Source organism: Electrona antarctica (genome assembly GCF_951216825.1).
Source record: "Electrona antarctica genome assembly, chromosome: 2".
NCBI classification, from domain to species: domain Eukaryota; kingdom Metazoa; phylum Chordata; class Actinopteri; order Myctophiformes; family Myctophidae; genus Electrona; species Electrona antarctica.
Window position 1 is genome coordinate 29,988,516 of NC_136807.1, and position 25,284 is coordinate 30,013,799.

The 25,284-nt window shown below is 42.9% G+C and overlaps 1 pseudogene across 1 annotated transcript in view; it reads left to right on the forward strand.

Moving 5' to 3' along the window:
• The window catches only part of LOC306932818 (cadherin-4-like), a 48,567-nt pseudogene extending 27,268 nt beyond the window's left edge, over positions 1-21,299 (forward strand). The window contains exons 5-9 of the transcript in view: positions 3,162-3,299; positions 5,984-6,276; positions 7,980-8,127; positions 11,217-11,301; positions 21,129-21,299. The product of the transcript in view is annotated as a cadherin-4-like (transcript). The remainder of the gene's footprint in view (positions 1-3,161; positions 3,300-5,983; positions 6,277-7,979; positions 8,128-11,216; positions 11,302-21,128) is intronic.
• Positions 21,300-25,284: the final 3,985 nt, after the last annotated feature.

Below are 25,284 nucleotides of genomic sequence, written 5' to 3' on the forward strand. Positions count from 1 at the left end.
CAGATAAGGTAAGGCCTAAGATAAGGCTTGGCCAGAAGCCAAGCCTTATCTTCCCACAGAGCTGATAACAGCAAGCGTGCCAGGGAGGCAATTTATGTAACTTTTTGCCCCGTTCATCAAAACGTTAGATGATATATCTCATTATTTGAATGAGGAATGGGAAGATGCTTTTGCTTGTGAGACAACATTTAGCTTGTGTGAATCAAATTTGTTTGGGTTCTTCGCATAATGACAAAGAGGTAGATATCTGTATGTAAAATGGATGGTGGAGTAACAATAAGTGATGAAGATTTAAGTTGTGAAAGTGGAAAGAAAAGTGAAACAGACCTGATTGTTGTGACGGTGGAGACGAGTGCAGGTGGTTGTTTGAACCCCGCAGCTGCTCATCAGACGAGGGGAAGCAGACATGCAGACCTGGGGGATTGATGTGGACGGGGGTGGCAGGGTGGGGGTGGGGGACGAAGGAGGGCAGAGTGAAGTATCATGCATCATCTGTCAGATGTGGGTGCATGCTTTTGGTTAGACATACCAGTGGTCCGATATCTCAAACCCTCACCCTAACCCTATAACCTCCCACAGGGCAGTACACCTAAACCTAACCTTAACCCTCTCCCAACCCTTAACGCACCCCTCACCAACCTTAATCCGGTCGTCTTAACGCACCCCTCACCAACCTTAATCCGGTCGTCTTAACGCACCCCTCACCAACCTTAATCCGGTTGTCTTAACGCACCCCTCACCAACCTTAATCCAGTCGGACCAATGCTATGTATAACCAAAGTATGCCTCCCGTCAGATGCTGCACGTTCAGGTCCACATAGGATTGGAGACACTTGCATAAATGATTACCCACAACACTGTACGTGAGCTTCAGACATGCATTTTTCATCCTCAGGGTCATGGTTTTGAAAAATAAATGTCGTACATTCACCCCACGTCCCCGCGCACTCACGTCGACCCCCAAATGAGACAAACTTCAGTATAGACCTTTGCTTGAGGAGGCATTTGAAATAAGGTGAGAGAAGGAATAGAAAAACTTTCACACCACAGTGTACGTTAATTCGTTTTTGTTTTTTTCACACGGGGTAAACAAGAAGTGTTTACCTTTCCAACTAAACAGAAAGCACTTCATTAAAAGTTAGTCTTGGCCACTGACTGCAGTCGCCCCACAGCGGTGTTGCTAATGGTGGGTATTTGTAAACAACAACAATGCTGCAGCTGCCTTCCAAAAACCTTGTTCTAATGGTCCGATTAGCCCTACTGTTTAATTGAAAGCCACCTGAAAAGACTGAACCTAAATTAATCAAAACAGATTAAGAGGAAGCCATTGAAGAAAAGTCTTGGATCTGCTTTTAGAACCTTTCTGACATGCCCTTAACCTGCCTGAGGTTTTCTTAGGAAGAATATAAGAAAAAATAAGGATAATTATACTCTGAATCGTCTCTTAAATTAAATGGAATTAGTGGTGGGTCAATATGTGCTTAATTGACTTCACATAGGTTTTATTACATCTGCATTGAGCACTGTTTGGGAGACTTAATTAAAATGCAATGGTGGACCTAGAGGCCTGGGTCTGCGAACAGACCTTTGGGCCTTCTGCCTTTTCATCCTCATCAGAGGGAGAGGGCTCTAATTAAATACATCCTCATCAGAGGGCTCTAATTAAATACATACAGTATGTATTTAATTTTCACATTTGTATGCTTTATTTCAGCTCAGTGTAGAGAGACAGGAAACCAAGGGCAGAGAGAGGAGAACCATACGAGACCAGACAGGGGTTGGATTCAAACCGGGTGGATAATGGTCTGTGCACTGAGTCAGGCATCTCAGCTCTAGTCATATCCAGACGATCAGATATATCTCCACATACTGATATGTTTGGTGACATCTAAAGTCAGTAAATGGAATGGGTGGAAACATGTATCGTTTTTGCCATTTGAAGTGTACAGTAAACACTGCTAAACACTAATAATAAGATGGGATACATATCCAGATGAGATCACATTGCTTCAACCAGTGACAGTTTCCCCTCGTTCCTCTTTTGTCTCTTTGCTACCTGTTCACACTTTTATCCCTCTGTGCTAGACATGCTCCAGGCTTGCCACTCATTTCACAGTCTGACAGTCAGTCAGGGCTCATCTCACCTCGGGAGTGCAGGGATATCACCTCTATGTTTCCCTTTCCTGTACTGTGCTACACCGCTAGGAACTCAACCACTGCCTGTTGGGAAAATCCCTCTCCCTTCTCTGCAGGGGAGAGGAGATTACTGCACCCTCCACATCGGCACCCATCTCCTCACACCCACCCCTATATGGTGCAAATGCACCTGCATAAATAGGTTATGTGTATGTATTTTTTGTAAATTGTATTTACCTATAAGCAGATCACCTGATACATAGAATATAGAAACGAAGTTGAGGTCAAATCCATTTCAATTTATATGGCTTTAAGAGTTGAAAATATCATGTAACGAAACTGCTTTGTGGCCCCCTGGCTGACTTACACTAATGAAACCAGATAGATGTGGAAACGTTGTAGCGTGCAGGCCAAAGTGTCATCGGCACACGGCTGATGTGGCATGTTCATAAGTACAATTGCCGCAGCCAGGGTTGCAGGCGATGAACCCAGACATGCAAAGGAAATGAGAAAAAGAGTAAAATGGAAGATGAGGATGAGGAAGTGTGTGAAAACAATACATGAGGGGTGAGGCGGTACATGTAAAGATCACATGATGAGGAGAGAGGCGGTAGACTGGGTCAGAGAGATCGATGGAATAAGAAGAGCAGAGAGAAGTGAGATTAGACATTGCTCAGGCTTATGTCTTCACCTTCTGTCTCTTGTCTCATGGACATTTTGCTACAACCCAACTTCTTCCACCCAAACCTAGATTCTACACACACATGCACACAGGCACACGCACACACATTGTTGCTGTAGGGCTGAGGTAAGTCAACTTCAATGCATTATACAGGGGGAGTGGAAAATGTTTGGTGAAATTGACTGTAAGAGAAGAAGCTAGTAAATTATAAATCATATAGAGTTCAGTGTGGCTGGGTTTGTGTGTGTGCGCGACATGTATCTGCAATGTGAGGCACACAGCACACAGAACATTTATTTTGTGTTAGTAACTTCTCTATTGATGTGTCCCTGTGCACACTCAGGTATTCAAAGATGAACGACCCTGCAGAGTGCAGACTGGTTGGCCATCAACAGAACCAATGGTCAGATCATTACCACAGCAACCCTGGACCTTGTCAAAAACAATATATATGAAGCTACCTTCCTGGCCACAGAAAATGGTAAGAAGCCTCTTTCTACATGTTTCTTACAGTGTTCCATTTATCTGGAAAATAGGAAAGTCTAAGGCACTTTGTTCAGTCCTACAGGAGTGCTTCTTCTTATCCTTCTCATTTCCATAGAACTTTTATCCTTTCATCTCTGTATGAAAGTGCAGTTCATTAATCAGTGCCAAAACTACTCTGATCTGTGTTTCTAGAACCATGGAGGACATGGAGTCTGGGCTCGCTGGCTCTGGTTTACAGAGAAGTACAGCTGGCTTAGAGCTGGCAACCATGAATTCACGCGGATCCTTAGCTTAGCCGAGCACAAACTCAGTTTGTTCTCAGGTTTTCTCCAGCAAGAAGCTACTGGAGTGTTTACTAGTGTGTTTCCTTCAAGTTGGGATGGTTGTGTGTGTGTGTGTGTGTGTGTGTGTGTGTGTGTGTGTGTGTGTGTGTGTGTGTGTGTGTGTGTGTGTGTGTGTGTGTGTGTGTGTGTGTGTGTGTGTGTAATTATAGGAATGCCCATATATGGAGATCCCTGATGTCATAAACATTGGCCAGCAACTCTACATCTGACCTCAAACCCTTAGATCTCCATATACAGTATGGAGCTGACCTGTTCTGACATTCCATTATGTTGATCCTTCCACATTCGTCCTTCCTCTTCGATGTCTCCCTTTTGACTGATACCTGTCCATTCAAACACTAGACGGGCCCGCCCCAAAGTTATTAGTGCAGCCACGCCCGGCAGCCGATGAAAACTAGAGTTCTCAACAGGCCCGGAAATTAAGGCCCCTACCTGGGCCCTCATCAAACCCTGTACACTCAAGATTGCAAATTACCCTTGGCTACAAACCCTATGTACAATGCAACAGTTTCATGTTTTTACAACTTGATACATTGTTTTTTGTATTGTCCCTGTTAAATAAACGTATAAATAATTTTAAAAAGACACTGCCCCGCTGGCACCCTTAGATCTCCATATATGGAGCTGAGATTCCATACAGTATGTTGATCTGACCTCATCAAACCCTGTACACTCAAAACACACTTTAGGGCGTCTTACTGGTAGTATATATAAGTATCATCCACATATAAAAATGGCAATTTCTGGAGTGTTTCCTTATGATTTTACCTAAAGGAAGCATATGTATGGGAAATAGTATGGAAGATGTATCATTAACGTGGACAAACTGAAATTGATCTGCCATGATAAGACTCAAACCAGCTTAGTGCAGCACCCTTAATGTCAACCAGATGCTCCAGTCTCTGCAACCGGATGTGATTGTCAATGGTATCAAAGGCAGCACTGGGGTCTAGCAAAACAAGTACAGAGAGAAGTCCTTTGTCTGATGCAGTTGGAATGCAATCATGTGAGAGGGTATTGTTGTAAGAATTAAAGGGTGGTATGAGTGACTGAGAGGGTTCAGGGACGGGGCAGAGGACATTCTGGTAAGGTAAGAAGAAGCATTAGTATAATCTGTTTTACACCTACATCCTTTTTTATTTTTTATTTTACTTTCAAGCACTGCTATGTTGTTGTGGTTGTTTTGTCTTCAAAGAATATAAGTCCAGCATCTCAAGAAGTCCCTTTTCAAATTGCTCAGCTGCTATCAACAAGAGAAACTTCGTACAAATCCTTTTGAGGAATTTACACAGACATAATTATTTATTTAGCTGGTTAAAACCCACATAATTCTCCTATCAGCTGTAGCAAGCTGCTTCTGCATGTCCCCCATGCATGACTGAGATGAACAAACTGTGAGAGTACAGAGCTATTCAAGTCAGTGCGTGTGTGTGTGTGTGTGCGTGTGCGCCCGTGCATGTGTGTGTGTGTGTGTGTGTGTGTGTGTGTGTGTGTGTGTGTGTGTGTGTGTGTGTGTGTGTGTGTGTGTGTGTGTGTGTGTGTGTGTGTGTCCTGTGTGTGTGTCCTGTGTATGTGTGTGTTATGGTATGTCTGCATGTTTGAATACGTCTTACTGTCTTCCTGTAGGCTTTTTAAATCTCAGGCACACGGTGGGGTAGTTCTCCTCTAACCATTTGGTGGGGCGTGGTGTGGAAAATATTCTTAATTGGGGGCAGCCAAGGGTTGCCAACCACTGACACACGCTCAATAAACAGCTCTGCCGCGCTCACACTGCTCACAACTCATTAATTCCGAGTCTCTTCCCCCCAGTTGTTCCTTAGTCCGAAATGCTGTTACCAATGCTGTTTATCTGTCTGATCAATGCAAATAGCTTTAAGATTTGTTTGTGTGACCATGTTCATGGGCACGGAAGAGTGAACTCTCTCAGAAGCCTCAGGAAACAGCAGACAGATGGGCCTTTGTGTACAAACACATCCTCTTGGGGCCTCGCATCTTCTGTCGAAAAACACACCTAGACCTGTTTTACTGTGTTACAGTCATCATTACTGAAACTCTGTGCATCTCTGGGTGTTTGTATGTGCTGTGCATGTATTGCTGACAGAGTGGGAAGGGTTTGACATGAGGGGAAAAGGTGGAAAACAGAATTGTATTTCTGTCAAACGCCAAAAGTTTCCTCTGGCATCTCTCTTCCATCCCTCTCATTTGACAAATACAAAATATCAGCTTCCATCTGGAGCAGAACCTCTCTTTAACTACAGGGCTGTAGTGAAAGAGAGGCTCTGTATACAGGTGGACAAGGCACCTATTCTCTTCTTGCTCTCATTCATGCTTCCAGGCTCTCCTGCAGCCAGCGGGACGGGCACTCTGCAGATATACCTGATATCTGCAGATATCCCCCGGTGCTGGTACCCCCCGGTGCTGGTACACAAGGAGGCTCAGATCTGTGAGTGGGTGAACAGGAATGCCAACGGGGTCAACATCACGGCCGTCAACGGCAACATCGAGCCCAACACTGGACCCTCTTCGAGCTGCCCAGCTTCCCCTCCAGCGCTCGGCGTAACTGGACCATAACCCGGAGGAGTTATAACCCGGTGAGGAGAGGTCGTAGGCAGAGGATACAGTATGGCTGTACTAGTACCCGATACTCATACCAGAACAAGTTATAGGATCTGTATTGAAGTGCTCTACAGTGCGATCCTTTTATAAACATACCTTGTGGAAGAAAGTAGAGGCATGCTCCTGTTGATGAGGTGCAATTATCAGGAACACCAGCAAGGTCTAAGGGAGATGCCGCAAACGTATAACTCCAATGCAATACTTTAGTATTAAAGACATAGTTCTGGCAGACATGCTGTCCACAATGTTTACAAGTCAAACTGTCTCTCTTCCTGTCTCTCTCTCTCTCTCTCTCTCTCTCTCTCTCTCTCTCTCTCTCTAATGTCAGAGTTGCCAGTGATTTTGTTTGATTGGCATCTCTCCCAAGCAGAGTGTGTTGGGACGTCATAAAACATTCAGCAGGTTGTAACACAATGAAATGAATGCCTCGGTGGTTGAAATCCTCTCCTGCATCTGTTGACATTAAAGTCTTTGTGTGTTAGGGTAAATATATGCTATATGTCTTGGAAACACATTATGCTGCTGGGTGTTGTTATTCCCATGTGTTGCAGGACTCATGCACTTTTCAAACAGATTTGAGATTCATGTACAACCGCACCTGCAGCTGTACTGCTTTCCATCATCATAAACTTGATGGAGTGTGTGTGTGTGTGTGTGTGTGTGTGTGTGTGTGTGTGTGTGTGTGTGTGTGTGTGTGTGTGTGTGTGTGTGTGTGTGTGTGTGTGTGTGTGTGTGTGTGTGTGTGTGTGTGTGTGTGTGTGTCTACTGTGCGTGTACGTGTGCGTGTGCGTGTGCGTGTGTGTGTGTGTGTGTGTGTGTGTGTGTGCACGTATGCGTATGCGTGCGTACGTGCGTACATGTGTGCGTGTGTTGAGGGGTGGTAGCCCAGTATGATGGTGTTTTGTAGTAGTGTGGACCACCTGGTTGAAGTTAAACATGATGGCTGAGTCCTATAGTGTGTACCAAAATCTCCTGGAGGGGACGTCAACATATGTGTCACGTGGTAGCGGCCGCCATACTTGTTGGCTTGTCTGGTTTGTTTACATTGAGCGACTATCCAGTGTGCTTGTATACGTTCTTTTTTTAAACTGACCTCACAATGGTGCAGACTTGCTCAGTAAATAAGTGCCACACCAGGTCACGTCGAGGGAATGAGCCAGAAAACGGAATTCGATTTTCAGCTTTCCAGCATGGAGACAGCACCAAGGAACCCAGATTGACGAGTTTACAAAAAGATGTAGAATGGCTTGGATCTTGGCTGTACGGCGCACGGGCGCAGAGACATAACGTTCAACAAAGTATCTAAGCACAGCCGTGTTTGTTCACAACATTTTCCTTGTCCTTGTAATGTATTTGGGCCCGACGTTCTTTCTATCCATCTTGGTGTTGGTTCACTATGTTATCGCCAAGAACGAGCTCAATATTTACAAAAACATACCACCGTCACTCTATTCTGAGTGATGTGGGCTAGAATTTAATGCCCACGAGCGGGCCGTCCCTAGCTTTTCAGACGCCGCCCTCCTCTTGGTGACGTACATGTTTTAACACGCTATAGACAAATTCACAGAGGCTTGCCTGGGTGCGGCCATTACTGAGGTGTACCATTAAGCGCAGCAGCACTGATTAGCAACACCTGGCCTACGGAGCACGTGCTCCATGGATTACACCTCAGTAATGGCCGCGCCCAGGGCACCCCTCTGTGAATTTGTCTATAGGTATGGTGCTTCTGTTCGTGGTGTGGATGAAGCGCAGAGAAAAGGAGAGGCAGACGAAGCAGCTTCTCATCGATCCTGAGGACGACGTCCGAGATAACATCCTGAAATACGACGAGGAGGGAGGAGGCGAGGAGGCGAGGAGGACCAGGTGAGTGCACTGACATGATGGAACACCTGGGTACACACTCCTCATTGGAACTCCTGGTAGAATTTACAATTTGGTATTTAGAACCAGAAAGATGCCCTGAAGGTGAGAAGCATTGCGCTGAAACAATGTTTTTTTTATTTTACGGGTCGGTGGGTGTAAAATGTGTGCCAATTAGTAAGGCCAGGCGGGGCTCCGGCCAGAGTTTGTATGGACAGTCAGGTATCAGTCAAAAGGGAGACATCGAAGAGGAAGGATCAACATATGGAATGTCAGAACAGGTCAGCTCCATATATGGAGATCTAATGGTTTGACATTTGAGGTCAGATGTAGAGTTGCTGGCCGGCTCCATCTGTGCTTCTGCTGACATTTAACTTGCATACTGTGGTATGACCTTGGTGTGTGATTACTGACTATTTTGATTTGGTGGTGTTGGATGCAAATTCTATGGCCTCATCCATAGGACTCAATTGCTGCTGAAATGTTTCTACAATACCGTCCTTCACTTGCCTCTATAGACCCGGCGGCTGGTGTCCTTCTCTTGCCAGGAGAAAAAAAAGAGGTGAAGGGTGCCAACACCATGGACGACTGAGTCTGCCTGGTCTACAGAGGCAGTGTAAATATAATTACCAAACCGCTAAATTAAAACTTTAAAGGGGGAGAGAAACCTTGTGATGATATAATGAACTACCTCAGGCCTATAATAATTTATATTTCAAGTGAAATCTCACTGTACCTTTTAGATTTTTGGAACCTGAATCCCAACTTGGTTCCTGAATCCCGACTGTGACAATCTCACCTCTGTACTTTACCCTCACGTATCTTATTCATTTTGTTTTTTTAATCATGAAGTCATCTTACATGAATTGTCCCCCAAGCAAAGATCTGTTGATCTGGAATACAATTTGACAGGTAAATAAAACGGATTGGGTACTAGAATCTGGAATGGTGATTGGTTATGAATAGCCATCTGGCTGCTTTAGGGAATAAACAGGGATATTTAATCACTTCCCCACAAGCTGAACCCCACTCTTGAAAATGATCCCACTTGCTCCAAACATTATTGTTGTAACAAGTCATTGACACAGACCGATTATGTGACTGCAATGAACTCATGTGAAATAGTATTTTCACCATACTGTGCATGAAAAAGACAAATTGAGGGATAGTGGTTGGGCATGTAAACTGGAGGCTGAGGTGGTGCAAATAAATTATATCTGAAAAGATCACATTATATAATGATTAGCAAGCGGAATGTTTTGCTATTTCTGAATATGGAAACTTCAAAATAGCTTTCCAGTCTGTTTGCAGACTTGAAAGGAAACCACTGAACATGAACCACTAAACCACTGCACTTGTTTTATCTTTGAGATGTTTTTTGTTCCACCAAAAAAAACAAAATGGCATCCTTTCACTTTGCCTGCTTGACATGGCCCATGAAAGAAAGTGATGAAACAAAGATGTACCTGCGCTCAACACAATGTTTTTAAAACTAAAGAAAACAACACAACCAGGTGCTCACAAGAGACAAGACATGGTTAAAAGTAATGAAAAGTATTATTATTATTAAAAGGTGCGGATAAGACATACATTTTTTTTAAAGATCTGGGCACTCAATTATAAATGGAGGAATACGCCTCTATGCACCGTTGGCATATGCCAACATGCTTCAACCACAACAGGTTTTCATCAGGGTGAAGGTTAAACATGTAGGCATTTGCCTTGGTTTAATAAAGGTTTTTTCCTCCTTTTACAATGAGTGCCAAGATCCACTGTTTTTGAGCGGTGCCAAACCACGTGTGTACAGTATGTCTGTCTGTAGTACAATCCATTGACCCCTCAGCTGATTGTGGTCGCATTCTGCTCACACTGTTGAGCAGCCTGTGCCGCTCAGTTCACACGCGTGTGATTTTTTATTTTTTATTTTCATGTTTTAAAGTCTGATTCAATTTGAATGTAATCAGTCTTCCTCTACTCTTCCAAATCAGGGCCAGTTCAGAGCCCACCCAAACGTGTGCCCTGCCCACCAAATCTTATCTTATATTTTTGGCCAATATAAAAAAATACCAAAAAATATCTATACCATTTATCATTTCTGATTGTGTGGGCAGCATTTCATCAGTGCTGTTAACCGACAGGGTACTGATGGAAATTGGGTTACCTATACTGTTGGTCAAAGAAGGAGAAGATAGATGGATAGATACATAGATAAACAGATATGATGATAGCATAGTTATATGCATTTCAGGGTTTTGAGGGGATTTGACCTGGCTAAAAGATTTTACCCATGCTCCATGCTCCATGCATGGTCGCCCCCTTATATTTTTGTCATGCCCACCCTAGTGGGGCAGGCTAGAACCGGCCCTGTTCCAAATGCCAACTTACAGTACCTGTAAGTACAATGAAGGTTCAAGCTAAAATTAATTTTAGTGCACAATGTCCATTTCCATATTAAGCTTGTGTGGTTAGCTTTTTTTCCTCATAAAGTCATATGACTTTATAATAATAATACAGTCAGTGAATAATCTAGTAAAACAACATCTGCCAAATGAGCATTTGGGCAATAGCAATATTGCTCCTACTATGTGCATGACTTGTTAGTCCATTGTTTTTACCAGTAGTTCTTCAAGTTGAAAGCTGGATCTCTAGTCTACTTTAATGTCTGTGCAGATTGTTCCCAGAGGAGGGCACTGTAGCACCACTTCAGACATTGTATTAAAATTAATTCACATTCTGATATTCACTCTGGTATTGACAGCTGGTATGTATTATGACTGATATGTGCTGCGTATAGTATAAAAGACCCACAAAAATGTACCCCCCATACAGAATATGCATGCACACACATAGGTATGCTCGCACACACTCCCACCATCTATCTCTCTCATTCAGTATACCTCTTTTCTCCCCATACTAGACACAAAGCTAAAGAGTCTGGGTCTGAACACAAACCATTGCAGCTGAATACTCAACTTCCTGACAGACAGTTGTCAGGTGCATGGGTACAACGACTTCTGCCCCTCTGCCCCTCAGCACAGGAGCCCCTCAGGGCTGTGTTCACTTCTGAGCCCCCTTCTCTAATCCCTGTTCAGCTCCAACAAAGTGATCAAGTTTGCAGACAACACAACAGTCATAGGCTTGATCACAGACGATGATGCAACAGCCTACAGGAGAGAAGTGGAGAATCTGACACAATGGAGTTCAAATTCTTGGGGGTGCACATCACTGAGGATCTCACCTGGACAGGAGCGGGTGGTGAAGAAAGCACAACAACGCCTCTACTTCCTGAGAAGACTCAAGAAAGCTGGCATGGGCCCCAAAGTCCTAAACGCTTTCTACAGAGGCACCACAGAGAGCATTGTGAATGGCTGCTTCACAGCCTGGTATGGCAGTTGCACCGACCTCAACCACAAAGCAATGCAGAGGGTTGTGCGAACAGCCAAACGCATCAGCGGATGTGATCTCCCCCCATCAAAGCCCTGTACGACGATCGTTGTGTCAGCAAAGCTCGTGGAATTATGAAGGACCCAAGCCATTCCAACCGCAGACTGTTTGAGATGCTGCTGCATGGAAAGCATATTTTCAGTCTCAAAGCTTTTCCCCGAACAATCAGATACATGAACGAACTGATAAGAACCAGAGCAAAACAGGGCAAAGGAAACGCTAGTCCCCCACCTTCCCCCTCCTCTCGCACTATTATGCTCGAACTGCACATTTCTAAACTAAATGTGTTGTATATGGAATATAAGCTTTACCTAACTTTGCTACTACAGGGTAAACATGCATATGTACAAACACATAAACACGTTTATGCCATATCACAATAGTACAATTTCCAAAATCACAGACATCCAGTCTAATACCATGCATGATATGGATATAATCCCGATCACGTTTCTTTGCTCCAGATCCGATTCCTATCATTTGAAAATAACGTGATCGGTCCCGATTTCCGATCACGTGATCGGATCGGGACTAGTAGATGATTCTGCAAGGAGGGTCCCATGTTCACTTTCTTTAGCATTTCATGCGTTTTGCATATCTCTTATGTTGTACCTGCCTGGGTGACAGCAGACTGCTGGGCAAGCGCTGGTGCTTTGGCATGGGGGGTAAGATTTTCGGGCCTGTTGAGAACTCTAGTTTTCGCTGGCTGCCGGGCGTGGCTGCACTAATAACTTTTGGGCAGGCCCGTCTAGAGTTTAAATGGACAGGTATCAGGTCAAAAGGGAGACATCGAAGAGGAAGGATGGATCAACATATGGAATGTCAGGTAATATACGGTAATATACAGGTGTGATGGTACAATTCGGGAGTTTACCGGAGTTTGTTGGAAAGTTTAACGGGAGTTTTCTGTAATATACACATCCGTATTCCATGCTTTTTGCGCAGTGAGGTCAGCTCCATATATGGAGATCTAAGGGCTTGAGGTTTGAGGTCAGATGTAGAGTTGCTGGCCAATATTGATGACATCAGGGATCTCCATACTGTATATGGGTTTAATATTGATGACATCATGGATCTCCATCCCTGATGATCTGTCACGTCACGTGATGTCACGTGCTCCATCCCTGATGATGTAACGTGATGCCACGTGCCGGACACACTGGCGGGAAATGCACAATTCCATTGTTACTGTAACTGCAACCTTCGATCGCAATAACCATTCCCCTTTCTATCTCACAAATAAACAATGGAACCTGTTTGTAATAGTAAAATCCCAACAGGCATTGTCACAGCAGAAACACATTTAACACATTTAAACTACAACTATAAATCAAACATCAACCCCATATTTCTTCTCCAAAAGAAAGCAATCCGAATTATAAATCACGCAGATTATTACGCACCAACAAATCCACTTTTTATTCAGTCACACACCCTAAAATTGCATGATCTGGTAGACCTCTCAACAGCAGTTATAATGTATAAAGCACATAACTGCTTCCGCCCTGTGTCCAGGAGCAGGTACAATCTTAGGGGATTCGGCATATTCAGGGGGACTAAGGCAAGAACCAACAAAAAAGCGAGATGTATAAGCGTGGTGTGAAACGGCTTAGACAATGAACTGAAAAAGTGTAGCTCAATTAATACATTTAAAAGAATGTATAAATCTAAAATAATAGATAAGTATAGAACATTATTATAACCTAGTATATTTACTAATCATATCTTAATCATATTAGTAGCCTACACAATTATTATGATAAAGTAATGTAATAATAACTGTATAATAACCATATAAATAACATTCTTCTCATGTGCGACTCTGGATTCTGTGTGATCAAATCTGTCTTCTCCTGTGTGTCTTTCTGTTTTAGTTTTTTGTCCTTTTTTTCCCATTTTTTTCATGTTTTTTGTTTTTTCTCTCTTCTGTTTGTTTCTCTGTTAGTTTTATGTCCCCCACACTCCCCCCTGGGATAGGCACAATAAGCCACTGGCTTCAGCCTAAACCCTTTTGGTCTCTACAAAAACAAAAACAAAAAAAGTGTAAAGAAACGACAAAATGAATACATGTAATGTAATAATATTTTTTTAATGACCAAAATAAAACTGAACTGAAAGTGAAACATTTAACAGTCAAAGATGTGTGAAACTTGAAGAATTTGCCAAGCTGAAGACAGCATGTGTTTAGATTATCTCATTGGATCAGGCATGTCAGCTTGAGAAAAACAAATCTGACTTGACAATACGTATCTTTCAGACATCTGAGACATTTTGAATTAGATAATTGCATGTTGATGATAAAGAGCCACCATCACAGAGAGGGATGTATTTTTTGTTTACCTGTTCTTTATTTTATTATATAAATCCTGTGGGGTGTTTTGGTTCGGCACAGTCACATTGCAGTCGCTGTACTGCACTGTTGTGACGAAAAGAGAGTTGAGCCAGAAGGCAAAGCGCTCTGTCTACCGAGCAATCTTCGTTCCTACTCTCACCTATGGTCATGAAGTGTGGGTCATGACCGAAAGAATAAGGTTGCGAATACAAGCGGCCGAAATGAGTTTTCTCCGACAGGTGGCTAGCATCTCCCTTAGAGATAGGGTGAGAAGTTCAGTCACGCGGGAGAGACTCGGAGTAGAGCCGCTGCTCCTTCGCCTGGAAAGGAGCCAGCTTAGGTGGTTCGGGCAAATGGTTAGGATGCCTCTCGAGCGTCTCCCTAGGGAGGTCCTCGATGCACGTCCCACTGGGAGGAGACCCCGGGGCAGACCAAGGTGCAGATGGAGAGATTACATTGACTCACTGGCCTTGGAACGTCTCGGGATCCCCCAGGAGGAAGTCACTAATGTTGCTCTGGAGAGGGAAGTCTGGAGCTCTCTGGTGGAGCTGTTACCCCCACGACCCGACTACGGATAAGCGGTTGAAGATGGATGGATGGATGGATGGACAGTCTAAATTCTAGAAGCAAGAAAAGGGGAACAGCAGAGACAGGACAGGGGTCCCTTAGGGCTGTGAAACAACCTCAGCCTGCATCCTCCCCGCATAATTGAACAAATTAACCAAGAACAGCTGTTACCTGTTAAAATGACCCGCTTTCATTATATTGCTATGGACAAGAGGTCTGATAGCATCTGCATGCTACAGCTGTCAGCAATTCTGATTAGCTTCCCCATTCCTGCTTTCGGTATATCATGACAAACATAATTACATCGACATCTCTTTTTATGGAATCTACTTAATTGCCAGGCGCACACAGCATGCCAAGTGTCCATCCAGTAGGCTAGTGAAGGGGGAAGTAACAGACGGGGCTTTTGGGACAGTATAAAGTCGGCTCATAATAAACCTTTAACCTTTAAATTAAAGTTGTCGGCTAATTTCACATATAGGCTAGTTAGGAGTATAACGGCTCCATTTACATGACAGTAACTGTAATGACATGAGTTGACTGAGTTGAAAGAAGTCACTAGTTACGTTACCACCAAAAGTTAGTTGTGTTACAGTAGTGCAATATTTATAACACTGACCACATCAATGCAATTACACAACACCAACACAACAGCACAACATCAGCACATCTATATACAACAAAATCAACATGAGCATTAGTGAGGACCAACTATATGAAGATAGGTTGAAAATGGGTGAAGTGATCCTTTAAGGCAGTGGTTTTCAACCAGTGGTCCTTGAGGGGGTTCCAGGTGGTCCCCAGCGCTAAATGATGGAAAGTTGGTAACCAATAAGGGTCTATTTAATAGACCCTTATAGATCTGTAACTCTTGAGAGTGTAACATGAAACCAAATGGACCTGTACGGGTACATGTGGTTTCATTTCACACTCTCAAGAGTTGCATTACTGCTAAACATCTGCATTACTTAATTTACAAGAAGTCTACACAGAGAATGTAGAAGAATTGTTATTTCGATAAATGTTTGCCTGTTATCTCTCTTAATGGTCTCTCTTAATGGTACCAACATCAACACATCACACCATTGTCATGGTGGTCCGTGGCTCAAATGCCAAATAAATAATGTAGACTACCTTTATATGAAAAAAACACTGCATGCTTTAAAGGTGTAAAGAAATGCAAAATACGTTTTTCATACTTTTAGAGCATATCCGTGGTCATCATTATGGGCATACCTAACAATGGATGCCAAAAAAATGAGAAAATGTTTGTGTGGTTTTATATCAAAAGTCCATAAAAATAAAAATGTAATTACTTCCTTAAAACGAAAACATGCTGCGTGATGACGTGTAGAGATACACATCAATAAAAGCCAATACAAATGAAGCTCACCCGTTTGGTTCCCATTGCTGCACGTCTGTCCAAACACAGCTGGTTTTGATTACAAACTACTCCGTTTTTAATCTCATTCAAGATGACATCCAGACAGTGTATTACTCGTTTTAAACTTAATCATCACGCTAAAAATGTATATAGGTTATGTACAGTTTAGAGATAACCCCCTGGCTTTGCTGCCGTCTCTCTGTCACTTGTAAACAAACCCCTGTGCATGTGCGTGCATGTGGTCGTGCATGAGACGGACCTACATCCCCATAGCCTGGAGGGATGCGACTCTCTGATTGGTTCAGAAACTAAGATTCTGCCGTCTGAGGCTGAAACTTCAAAATAAAATGCCCAAAATGCCATTTCACTACACCTTTAAGGCCATGCAGAATCTAGGAATTTTGCATGCACGCACACACACAGGCACGCAGGCACGCAGGCACGCACGCACGCACGCACGCACGCACGCACGCACGCACGCACGCACGCACACACACGCAACTTGTAATTGAAGTGCACAACTTGTCCCTGCATAATTATGCATAATCAGCAGGCAGAAAGGCCTCTGTTCCATCTCAGCAGTTTGAGGTCAGGGGGCAAGGATGAGGCTATACAGTATATCTTGACATTGCTCATCTCTCAAAGGCTGCAAAGATTATGAGCCAGTCTAGCACTCTGAGTAGCAAGGTTAATACGACTGTTCGTTTGGTTTGAACAGCACCACCATGTGTTGTCTTGTCTTTTTTTCTTTCTTTTTTTCCCGTAATTTTTTATCGCACGATTTTGTAACCCATTTTTTCACCCAGTGTCAATTATCTAATGTAATCCTGGGCGCTACACTTCCTCTGCCAACCTGGGGGGGCAGCGGACTGACCTCATGCTTCCTTCTATGCATGAGGAGTCCAAGCTGCTTCTTTTCACCTGACAGGGGAGAGTTTCCCCGGCCGAACGTAGCGTATGGAAGGAACACATTATTCCGACCAGTTCCTTTCCCCTCCATCAGGCGCCCCGGCTGGCCAGGGGGAGGTAGTTTAGAGACCAGGATTACTGCATGTTTTTGTGAGGGTACCTACCCTAAGGGACACGGGGAGAACGTGCAAACTCCACACAGAAAGGCCCTTTCGCCAACCCCGCCTCGGGTATGTGCACTGATGACGAGGAGGAGGGAACACCCCCAGCGCTCACAGTGTCCCCAGCGGGAATCGAACCCAGGACCTTCTAGCTGTGAGGCGAGTCGACAGCACTACCGACTGTGCCACCGTGAGTCTGATGTGAGTCCTTTTGCAATGTACAAAACAGGTAGAATGGTTTAGATACACTATTATGCCAAATTTGAGATTTATTTTGAAGTGTTTGTGATGAAATTTTGTTTAGAATAATTTCAAAGATTAGAAAAAGAAAGTATAAATCTGCCTGTCTGTTTTCTCAGGCACACTCCTGTCCACACAGGCTCTTTCAAACAGAGACCTATCAGATTGGTTACCATTATGTTGACAGTGAGTGTACGAGTGATAGATGGCAACTCTGTGAATAGCTGTGGAACCTAATGTCATTTGGATATAAGAGTGGAATGTAAATCTCATTTTGGGCAGTACTGCGGGCCCAGTGCTCCACTCCACCTCTATCCCTCACTAGCCATAATGTGGTCAACGCTTGGCCTATAGATGACTCAGAAGGGAAAATGTATCTCATCCAGCGCAAGGCTTTAGATTCCCTCATAGCACGTTTAAATGTGCCTATCACACTAAACCGCAGCTGTTATGAAAACATGCCCCCCAACTTCCTTCACTGTTTGAGAACCAGTGCCTGGCTTCCACCATTTGAATCTTTGAACCCAATAATTTGTCTTGAGAGCCCACTTCTCTCCTGCAGTGCATTACCCTGTCAGGTTCACTGTGGGGGCATTGGCAATTTGCATAGAGACGGAATAAATCAACACAGATGTACGACAATAAAGGCAATGCAATACGGCCATTTAAACAGACAGCGTCTTTAGATCCTATAGATCAGTTGGAGTACAGTTGGGTGCCACCGATATTGTCCCTTATCATTTGACCCATTTAGGCCTGACCTCAACATTTTAAAAAATCCTTCTAAATCCTCCAGTTTTCTGAAATAAATATTTTCACGATTTTTCAAAAATAGCAGACCTACAAGCTCGTAGCGCGCCACTCGGTGGCGCGCTATGAGCTTGTAGATCTGCTATTTTTCAATAGCTAAATTATAACAATGTTTAAAACACCAAAAGGGGTTCCCGCCCAAAATGGGTTAACTGTCCTTTTGCGCAGATCACGCAAAACTCAGCAAAAAGAAAAGGACAATATCGATGGCCTCCAACTGTAAATGCATTATGGTTGCAGAACACACGTCCACCCACCATCTCTGTTTCTCTAGTCTGGCTGGTCTGGATCCAGGGGCAGTCCTTGAAGAGAACCATTAGATGCCCATCCCATCTGGCCTGGGCCATTCCCTCCATCTCCCCTTCTGTCCCACATATCCTCGGGCCATCAGAGAGGAAATGAGAATCACTGTGGAAGAATATGGGGAAACTTTAAGGATAGAGGGATGGATGACTGGGCTTAATTGCTTGTCTGTAGAGCCCCCTAAAGCGGACATGTACATAGACATATGTTAAAGGTCAATCTTGATGGGGTATAAGCCTTTGTTAAAATCCCATTTGTTTCTCAAATCAAAATGCCCTCTTTGAGGTAATGTAAACATATACATTATATATGTAAGTATTTTCTGTTTTCTAATTATCTTGTTGTAGTAGTTAAGAATGTATCTTGCTGTCAAATAATTGACTCCTATTTTTCACATTGATATTGTGCAGGTGAATGAGTTCTTACAGATCAAGTCACTGCAATCAAAGTTCCTGTCACATCCGAACCACTTCTCCGACAAGCTGAATGGTGCCTTCCCATGCATGTGGGGAACGATGTAAGTCAGGAATCAGGGCCTGCGCCCGTAATCACATACTAACATACTATTTAGTATATGCCAAATTCGTTTTTAATATTTCCGAAAGTCTAACCCTACTTCTTACTAAATAGTAGGCTGCAAATAGCATACTGTGTATAGTACGCTAGTATATACTTTTGGACGCGTCACCTCTTACCCTTTATCCCTAAACTGATTTGCCATTTTAAGTGAGCTCATAGATCAGCTTGCGTGTAAGTTTAGGGATAAGGGGTGTCGGAAGATATACTGTAGGTCTTCTTGCATGAGAGATGGTCTAGTTTAGATGAGTGAGATGGTTTTGAACCACTGACCCAGTACATTGGAAGCATCTGTTTACCTATTGGAGCTCCCTGCTGTCTGGAACACCTTGGAATATGAAGGCCATGAAAACAACCAATAAGGTCCACTCTGGCAGTGTTTTTCAACCTTGCTTAGAAAAGGTGAACATTAACCTTGACATGCAGGAAGTAGTACGTTTCAGCTTCAGTATACTTTTGCAGAAGTGCTGAGCAAGTTCTGAATCGCCCTTCAGTGAATGAACAAATCAAAATGGTTGTTTTGTGAGGAAAACACTGAATCCTAAAGTTTTTGCTTCCAACTTGTGTAAAGAAGTAGGCGGAGTTATTTTGTTAATCTCCCATCATTTGTTGATTTCCGGAAATGGAGGAAGAATAGAGATAGAAGGAACAAGGACAACAGGTCAGATATTCAAATATTCCAGAATTACAGTGAAATATACTTGTCGTAGTAGTTTAGTTATTCCAGATATTCCTGCTATGAGTAGAGTAGGATAATATGTGTACAGGGTGCATGGGAAGAATAAATGGCAGTGGTATGAGGCAGTTAAAATAGCAGCATATACTAGGCCTATAAGTATATCAGTATCGGAACACTGGCTGATATGCCCTCATTTGGTCATATCGGGTCATATCGGCATCGGCGAATATGCCAGTCTAACCACCGATCTGACACATGGGTAAGGGGTTGACAGGCAGGTAATAATGTTTGGGCATGTGGAGTTTGCTTTCGAGTTGCCCAAACTGCAAGTGCACGTTTGAGTGAGGAGTCTGCTATAAACACAACACGAGATAGGCCTATCTGTCTCTAACCAAACACCTCCGCTCTGCTCCGTATGTCGCCCCTTCTCTCTCCCGCTCTCCACACACAGTAGCCTATAACACAGCACACACACGCAGAGACACACACACTCAACGTGCAGTCAGTGGCTCAAAAAGCACATTAACTCTACTACGATATATATATAAAAAGAAAACACCTGCAGACTTTTGTCGCATGTTCCGTGTGAAGAATGCAACGCAGCTGAACGGTCAATGCTTAGGATAGCATGTGTCGAGTTAGACATCAAACCCTTGACTGTTGTTGTTGATGTACTTTTTTATTATAAATATTATTCTCTGGTATTGGTATTCGGTATCAGTATCAGCTAATAGTACAAAAAATACCAGAATGCTCTCCTCAAAACACAGTCGCCTCAGGAGATAGGTCTCTGTAGCCTATAACGTTGTAGTCTTTTTCGATGATCTTTTTTAGACAGACAGGCAGGCAGTCAGGCAGGCAGGCAGGCAGGCAGACAGACAGACAGACAGACAGACAGACAGACAGACAGACAGACAGACAGACAGATTCTTCTTTTTAGATAGATAGATTATTCTGTTTTAGATAGATAGACAGAAACATGATAATCAATTTTTATGTTGTGTGGGTCGGCAGATGAAAATTAAGGCAAATGTGTTTTGATCATTAAAAATAGCAGCAGATAAAACAGTAACAGATATTGAACATGCAGAATTTGTAGGACTCCCTTTATGATAGTTTTGGAATTATTGTGAGGTTGACCTTTGACTCTGCATTGATGAACTGTTAAATAGTCTTTATTGGCAGTAGGGGGGAAATAAAGCAGCTTTTTGTGATCAATACAAATTGGACGTGTATAATCAATGAAGGGTCAAAATGCTACACGGTGCACAGTGCTGATAGCATAAGGACTCATCGAGTCAGACTAGTTGTTTTGCTGTGTAGATTTACCTCATGGGCAACTCCAAACTTTAGCAAAACATTTATTGTAGGTGGGAATATTGGATCAGACTGTTCTAGCTGGTTGTATTGATTCTGTTTTCTTTCTTTTTTTTCTCCTTTTTTCTGTCAGATATGAGAGGACTGTAGGTTTGTGCGTGCGTGCGTGCGTGCGTGCAGGCGGGCGGGCGTGCGTGTGTGAGAGAAAGAGAGATAAAGAGCAACAAGAAGAGCTTATGTGCATGTGTGTGCATGCATGTTAGCACGGATCGTCTCTGACAGACAGTGTTCTGGGAGCAGGCCTGGGTGATGCTGTCTGACCGCACATTGACAGACTGGCAGCCAATCGATCAGGAGGAGATGAAGTCTGCTGCTGGTTCATTGACCTGCAGCGCTAAAGCACACCTGGAGGTCATCATCTCATCTCACTCTGGACTGCCAGGTCAGCACTAATTGATCCCTTCTACGTGTTTCTTGTGCTCAAACCGTCTGTGACTGTGACTGTCAATTTTTAAACAGAAAATAAACAGTAATAAATTCACAGTGAAATCACACGGGATGGCACTTTTAGTTAATTATTTGTATTTCATATTTTGTATGTATTATGTGGCTACAATATAATTTGTGTTTTTGAAAGGCAGCAACTGCTAAAAAAGCCAACAAAGACATTTTGTGTCGAAAATATAATACAATCTCTAATTTACACATGTGTGTGTGATTGTATATATCCATAGTTTTTGTGAATACGTACGTGTAATATCGTGATAATCATGAAACTGTGATTATGTCTCTGCTACCTCTCGCCAGAGGTCGCTCCAATTGTCACACTTAAAGTAGCAGATCAAGTGTTTATGGAGGAAAAATATGACACACCCACCACTTGTTATTGCTAAAATAAATGGCCTCCGCTTTGTATTTATTCGACTATAACTGACTTCACCGTGCCTTGGAGAGGCCAGAATGCTATGCAGACAGATAACACATTAACCGACTTAAGTGTGCTGAGCATTTGTACCACTGTCTCGGTGAGTGCATTAAACATCACAGTCCATAGAAGCAAATCCTTTTCTCACATAATTCCCACAATGGACTGTTAGATGATATTTCTCAAACAAAATGTCCATGGTCATTTATCCACAAAGTGTACAAGAAGTGCTTGTTGATGCAGAGCACGGCTGTGGGCGTATAACTCCGGGTCGGGAGGGTGACTGCATTTCTATCAAGGTTGTCAGAAATCCATTCTTCATTCTGTTCCCTGCTAACAAGCACCCCCCCCCCCCCCCCCCCCCACTCTCAAGACTGGCATCTGGCCATTGCGTTCTTGTGATCCAGTTATCATGCAGTTTTGAACACTCACTCTTATCAAGGTGAGTGTTACTCGATACACGGCTTGGGGCCCCTAGCTGCTCTGCCAGGGCCATAATAAAAATGTAGTTCAACTCCCTGCAGCTAAAATAATTATGTTCTCTCCTGCAGTTTCAAATGCAGATCATGTCAGTATCATGGTCAGTAGTACAATGGTAAGTATCATGGCAGTATTATGTTGGTATCAGGTCAGTATCTCTTCAGTATCATCATGGTCAGTATAATGTCAGTATCAGGTCAGTATAATGTCAGTATCATCTGAGGTTTTTGTCAACCTGATAGCATGACTTTTTTGTATAGTTTTTAACTACATGCTTTAGCATGGCATTACTTTATGGTCTTAACTAACCTGATACATGCGTTTAAGATTGTTTTGTAACGGACCCCTCTGTATATGTAACAATGAACAAAAGCATGATGCCTTGTCGGGTGTTTTATTATTTGAAATTGTCACCACACACTAACCCTGGTATCAGACCCTGGAATCAGAAATGTTTCAAATGTATAATCCCCCCCCCCCCCCCCCCCCCAACATCACATGCGCGTGCGCACACACGCACGCACGCACGCACGCACGCACGCACGCACGCACGCATTCAAAATAGGCAATCTTTACAAGCTTCTGAGCTTGTAGGGCTCAAGTGGTGAAGCAATCAGATGCAGGCAACATTCACAAAAGACTCCTTGTGAAGCAAAACTTCCCATACAGAAAGCAGTGACAGATTGAGGAGCCAGGAGGCAGCGGTCTCAGAAGGAGGGGAAACTTTATTCATAACACAGGGTGCTGACGGAGAATCATCAGCTGAGCTTCTATATTACAAGTTTGATCTGCAAGGCTGCATAATATATACGATAACGTATTTGGAAATAGCAGTGGCACTAGAAACACGCTTAAACAGACCCCCCTTTTTATTTACATTTTCTTCACTTTTCTTACAAAATGGTACAAAGAACAATACAAAATATTTGTGCTGTTGACAGTTTTACAAAAAAGTGTTTTGTCTTGATAACTGTGCAATGATTCTATTTTCTTTTTTACCTTTCCTTCTTTCGAATCTATGTGAGTATGGTACACCAGAGTTCATTCTGGCTGCAGCCTCGGTCATGCAGCTGCAACACATTTTAAAACATTGTATGGTTACTGTTATAGAACTCTTCTGTCCATTATAAAAAAGACACATGCAAATAAAAGCTCAAATTGTACAGTTGCATTTTGCCAACTTGATCAGTTTAGTTTCAAGCAATTACTACATTATGTACACTCAAACTTGAGCAATATGCGGGCACCTCGAATTTGACCCTGCTGCCTTTCTTACACAGTAAAATCATCAGTGCCAATTTAATATCCATATACATTACACACGCACACAATTAAATAAACACTCAGGATTTTACAATGTAGTGGTCTCGGCCATTGCAGAACTCCTTTCTAATTGCTGCTTGAGCGCTTCATGTGAATCTCCACTGAAGTGAGACTAATTGTCTGTTCAGGCTAACACCAGAGCCATAGAGAGAAGTCCCAAAGACTTCCATTGTAAATGAAGAATATTCATATTCATAATATTATTCATATTATTAAATATTCAATCATTTATTGACCAAACCAACCTAGCTGATTTGAATTTTTTCATTCGGTATAATCAGAGATAATGAGAACAAGAAGAATATGGAAGTAACGCTTGTAGTGTGTACCTTGGTTCCAGTGTCAATCAATCTTAATGGGTGTTTAAGCACGCTCGCTACATGAGCTAAGCGATTGCATTGCGGTGAGATCAAAGAATATAATAACTCTGTCTTTCAACCAGGCAAAAGGGGAAGCTGACTGGGTGGAAGGGCCAGGAACGCCTATAAACAGTTGTAAGATAGCCATTGTTAACACGTTCTCCGGCAGGTATTAATTACGGTAATTAACTGCCACAGTCTTTTCAGTGCTGGCCCTTATTGTGAAGGTCAACTGGTCCCAGGCCGTGAACCAGAAGTAACCAGTGGCTGTGTGAAGGTCTGGCTTATTAGCCGGCTAGTGTGAAGTCCCACACGATCGTTCTTTCACCCGAAAGGAAGGTATGAAATGCAGCAGTTATACCTTCATTATCCAGCCTCGTGCTAGCGCCACCCTATGGGTTGTCATAGAAATGTCACTACTACAAGTCGACTGCACGGAGCAAGAACTGATCAATCACTTTTCCTTCACTTTTTTGCATCCCCAGTTGCATTTGGGGTTAGGTTTAAACACTTGAATCCCAATATGCCTATTCTGGGGGGGACATTCACCAGAAATAGCTGATCGGCTAGTTTTGGTGAAGAGATTTGGTGTAGACAGAAAAAAACGGTCCAGTACAGTTGTAACGTCAGTTTTACTAAGAATAGTGTTTAAGTGGTGAATTGAGTCCATCAATGGACTTGCTGCTCCTTATCACAGATATTCAATCATAACATTCACTATCACGGCATTGTGTCATTCTGTATATCGTCGCTGTGGGGCAGATAACATTTATCTCCACATATAATCTTTTGTTTTTTCACAATGAATGCCCTATTTTATATAATAGTGTCATGCAAAAGTAGTGAGAATAGCTGATCTACAAGCTCACGGTACAGTATGCGATGCATTGAGCTTTATAGGTCTGCTCCTTTCACTATTCTTGAAAATCTTTGACAAATCTGTGATTTTTTTTGTCTATTGTGACATGCCCAAAATAGAAATGGCATGTTCTGTCAGAGGGTTATATACATATTTAACCAATGACAAGTATTAACAAGAGCGATATGTGAAAGGGGCCGTGAAAGGTAATTTGCCTCAAATGTGCAAATCTGCTTTACTGCTGGACCAGGTCAGGTCTGATGTCTAAGTATTTAGTATTTAGGGAACATAAAGCATTTATGAATCAATAGTGCATCTGTGGCAGCAGGGGGCTCATAGAACACTCACATACAATAAGGCCTAGAAGGGTGAATGTGGTGGGATAAACAGTAAATGTTGGTTTCACATGGGGCAGCAACATTTCTTTACTCCATAGTGTAGCCAACCTTGAACAGCGGCATACACCCACACACACAATTATGGCCATAAGCT